A 4,753-nucleotide genomic window follows, 5' to 3' on the forward strand; every position below is an offset into this window, starting at 1 on the left:
GAAAGAATGCAAAATTTTAGCAAATTGTTCCCACATCTATTAAACTGATGGGTTTTTTGTTTTTGTTTTTGTTTTTTTGCTGTCAATGTGGGATATCACATTAGCCAATTTTCATATTATGCCATCCTTGCTGCCTTCCAAGGACAACTCTTGCTTGATTGTGTATATGATCATTTTAATGTATAACTGAACTTCTTTTTAACTCGGGTCTATGTCTAAAGATAGTTGTCAGTAATCTCTTTTTTAAGATTTATTTTATTTTTATTTGTGTGTGTGTGTGTGTGTGTGTGTGTGTGTGTGTGTGTGTGTGTGTGTGTGTAAGAGCTCACATTGGGGAGGAAAGGGCCAGCTTCCCTGGACCTGGAGTTGTAGGTGCTTGTGAGATAGGCACAGAACCCAGGTTACTACAAGAGTGGCAAGTGCTGACACCAGCGCCCATCTCTCCAGCCCCAGCTTTTTTTTCTTATCTAGCTTTGGTATTAGGTGATACAGACCTTGTCAGATGAGTTTAGAAATGTTCTCCCTTCAGTTTTTAGGAAATGTTCAAGAGGAACTAGTGCAAATTCTTCAGGCATTTGAGAGACTTCACAAAGGAGGTCATCTGTCCTCTGCTTTTCTGTATTGGAAGATTTTTTCTTCAAAGTGGCGAAAAGGAACTTCATTAAAAAAGAAAAGTGGTGCCGGGCAGTCTTTAATCCCAGCACTTGAGGCAGAGCCAGGGGGATCTCTATGAGTTTGAGGCCAGCCTGGGCTACAGAATGAGTTCCAGGACAGGAGCCAAAACTACACAGAGAAACCCTGTCTTGAAGAAAAAAAAAAAAAAAGTGGGGGCACCCATCAGAGAGGCTGCAAGAGGACAGCAGGTCCTTGACTTAGAGTATTTTATCAACAGCATGGGAGTGTTGTTATTGTTATGCTAGGGTCCACAGATTGCTCTACAAAGACTACCACTCACACATGCAATCCTCAAGAGCGTTTATTTCTCAACAAATTCTAGCATGTGAGGGTCAGCCACACAACAAAATGGCAGAGACCCTGTGAGAGTTCACGGGCTCCTTTTAAGCCCAGCTGAGGGGATTCCAAGGACAGTTGGGTCATCTCCCGCAAACACAATTGGCTAAGCAAACAATGGTTACATTAGTTTAAACTTGATGGGCCGTGGCATCTTTGGACATGTCCCAGAGATGTATCAAAAAAAGACAAGGTGGGAGGGTTTGCAGGATCTGCTCCTTTTCTGATTGGCTGGCTCTAGCCTAGGCTGCAGGGCTCTGGAGGAGCCAGGGCAGAGGCCGCAGTCCAGGCCTCAATGGGGAAACCTAGGGTCCCCTTCCTCATCTCAGCTTGGCGTTGGCTCCACGCTGCTTCCTCCTGCCATTCTTGCTGCTGCTGGGCACCGTCTCAGTTGGTACTCAGTCAGTCTCCTTACTCACAGTGCTCAGTTCAGGTTTTCTGTTCCTTCAGCCTTGGTTTCTAGAAATTTATTTTTCTTTGCTATCCAGTTTTGGGTATATAATTTTTCGTAGTAGTCTGTTTTGATACTTTAGAGTTGTGCGGTACTGGTTGTATAGTCCACATGTTTTGGGGGTGTTGATGGTGCACTTCTTTTTATCACAGAATAATTTTCCATCATGTGACTGAACCACAGCTTATTTATCCACTCACCATTGTAAAGGCATTTTGGTTTCTTCCTGTTTTTGATGATGTGTCTATGAATAAACATTCATGTGTAATTTTTCTTCAGGGGGTGGCTTTGAGACAGAGTCTCTCTATCTCTCCATGTAGCCCTTGCTGTCCTGGAACTCATTATGTATATAGACCCGGCTGGCCCTAAACCCACAGAGCTCCTTCTGCCTCTGCCTCCCGAGTGTTGGAATTAAAGGCGTGGACCACTATGCCCTGCTTCATTTGTAAATTTTTATATGCATGTGTTTTAAGCCCATCTGAGTGATACCATAGATTCTTTGGTAAGAAACTGCCGAACTGTCCTCCAAAACGGCTGCACCACTTGGCCATCTGACTGGTAGCGAATGGCTGTTTATGTTGCTTCACTGCTTTGCTAGTTTGTTATCACCTGTTGCTTGCATTTTAGCCATCCGATAGGTGTGCCTTCTGCTTTTCAAATGGACTCTTTGGTGGATTTGTTCAACATGACCAAGTAGCATATGTATTGGACAGATGTTGTTTGATGTGTTTAGAGACCGGAAACAACGTCTTAAAGCAAAGGGTATAAACTTTCATGCTATTGTGATCCAGTGCCTAGAGTCTAAAAATGGCCAAGTCGATGGCCAAGTATTTCTAATATTACATTCATATTAGACAGCTTTGCTGAGAGACGTCACCTCTGAAGACACATGGCACACACTAAACATTTAAAAAGCAACTGAGAAACTTAAAGGATGATGAATTATGAAGGCAACTGAGATTCGGGGCTTTGAAATTAGCAGCTGGATTTGAGCAGTGGTTCTATATTTAATAAGTAAAATATAATTTTAAAATTTGAACTTCAGTTGTCTGTAAAACCTGGGGGAAGAAGCACATGATTAACTAGATTATTTGAACTCCAGAGACAGTTTTTTAAGATGCCTGACGTCTAGGTTTTCTTTGACAAATGATCTATCCAATCCCTCTCCTGCCCACTTCACAGTGGTCAGAATTCCCTAGTCTGAGGAACTAAACTGCCCAGTGAACACATGAGCTAGCTGCTGGGCATTGCATCTTCCATCTGTGTGCCTGTCTTGGACAGGCAGGATATAGGATACACAGATATGCCAAACGACATTTCTTATAAACTGCAAGACTTCGGTGCATTCTAAAATTTCTAATGGTTTGGGATTTCCTTGGATTAGCCAGAAATCAGGTACTGGCTTCAAAGACAAACTCATAAAATATACAACAGTACAGATTTTTAAAACCTGGTCAGAGTTACAGTAATTCACCGTCTTGTGGTGTGTGGCAGTAACAGTAACTAAAACGTCATAAGAGGGATGATAATCCCTCTCACTGTACTCACATCGTTTCCTTCTAAAACAGCAGGGATAGTTGTGAGGTATTGGTTTTAAATATTAATAGCAAAAGAACTGTTGAAGCATTGGATAGGACTTCCTAACCCTTTAGGAAGTGATTTCAGAAGAAAGGAATTCATCATAAGTAATCAGGCAGAACGGAATCCCTCCTTTTTAAAGTTTCAAAAAGAAGATCAGAGAAGTGGCTATGAATTTCACTCGACTCCCAAAGAAGACTCTGAGGTATGGAGGTAGGGGGATGGGTTAGGTCTTAAAAACTAAGTTTCTCTGAGGGCCAGGCACTTAACACACTTCCAGAAGGACAGGTGGAAAGGTCCAGACAAACCAGTGACAACCTCTGTGTCTTTTATTCTCTTCCTCTAGGTCGTAGGGAATCGCAGATACACACACACACACACACACACACACACACACACACACACACACGCACGCACGCACGCATGCACACATGCACGCACATGCACACACGCATGCACCCTTAGCCATTTGGCCATCTGATGAATCCCAAGCACCTGTACTTTCAGAACAGAGAGAGATTAAACAATTATTTAATCCCCTAGGAGGACACTTTTAAGGGTACTGTTATTACCCAACAGTTAAACATTATGTTCATGAGGAACGTGAGGTATTCATTAGAAATAAAGAAAATGGCTAATTGTAGAAAAATACTTCTTTGAAATTCTTAGTAACAATTCTTTACTTGATGGATTGGTGAGTATTTAATTGGAAGTGAACCCACACTCGGGACTTAATCTGTGTCTGGTGAAGGCAGGACTTTGAAACATATGGCTTCTATTGTATAATATCATCCTGTCTCATGAATTAATTATCCCAGAAGATGATTTTGGAGGCAAATGTGAAGCCTGATAATAGCCAGCCAAGTAACTGATGTAAGGCTAGAAACAAATCCCAAAGCAGCACATCGGAAGGATGGGAAATGGTGGAGGTGACAGAGCTACCATCCAGCACTGACTGATGGGCCAGAGCACTTCAGTTCCCAAGGGAAATGAATTATTTAAATGCAAATTTTTATTATTATTACTACTTAAATTGTTGTAATAAATTCATGAAGATAAGACACCTCTCAAGCTTAATGCATATATAAAGCCTGATAAAATATTTATGAGCCACATACCAGCAGTTTTATCATTTAGCATTAAAAAACGGCAAATACAATGAAACATTTCTTTAATCTCAGATCAAACATATTTGGCCCAACTTAGAGCTGCAGAGAATGGTTACAATGACATTTTATTTGAAAACTATGGAGAAGCTCATGCACTTCCACAGAAGAATAAAAATGTTTGCACGGGATCTCTGAGAGCGATGGCGTCTGTTTAGAGTGTGGGAAGGCAATATAGGGAAAGTTTCTAACCCCAAACGAAGCTGTTCTTGGGCACTTGGCCTGCGAGTGTGAGTTTTAAAGCTCTTCTCTCTATCGGCTACACTGCTTACTCTATCTCACAAGAAGTGTATGAATACATTATGAGCTAAGAAACTGGCATCTGAAAGCAGCAGAGCATTTAAATATGCCAGGAAATCCCACAGATGTGTTGACGTTTTTAAATGACTTGATTGAAAGAATAACACTTCAGATGCCTAGAAAGTGGGGCCAGGGAACGGCAAAACTCAGTAGAAAACACGGCTGTTAACCACTCGGCACCGGCGCTTACGTGGCTAGTGACTCAGCATGTCGACATGTGTCTCCCACTTGCTGTTGTCTTTTTAAT

This window comes from Peromyscus maniculatus, chromosome 16 (assembly GCF_049852395.1).
Source record: "Peromyscus maniculatus bairdii isolate BWxNUB_F1_BW_parent chromosome 16, HU_Pman_BW_mat_3.1, whole genome shotgun sequence".
In the NCBI taxonomy this organism is placed as follows: Eukaryota; Metazoa; Chordata; class Mammalia; order Rodentia; family Cricetidae; genus Peromyscus; species Peromyscus maniculatus.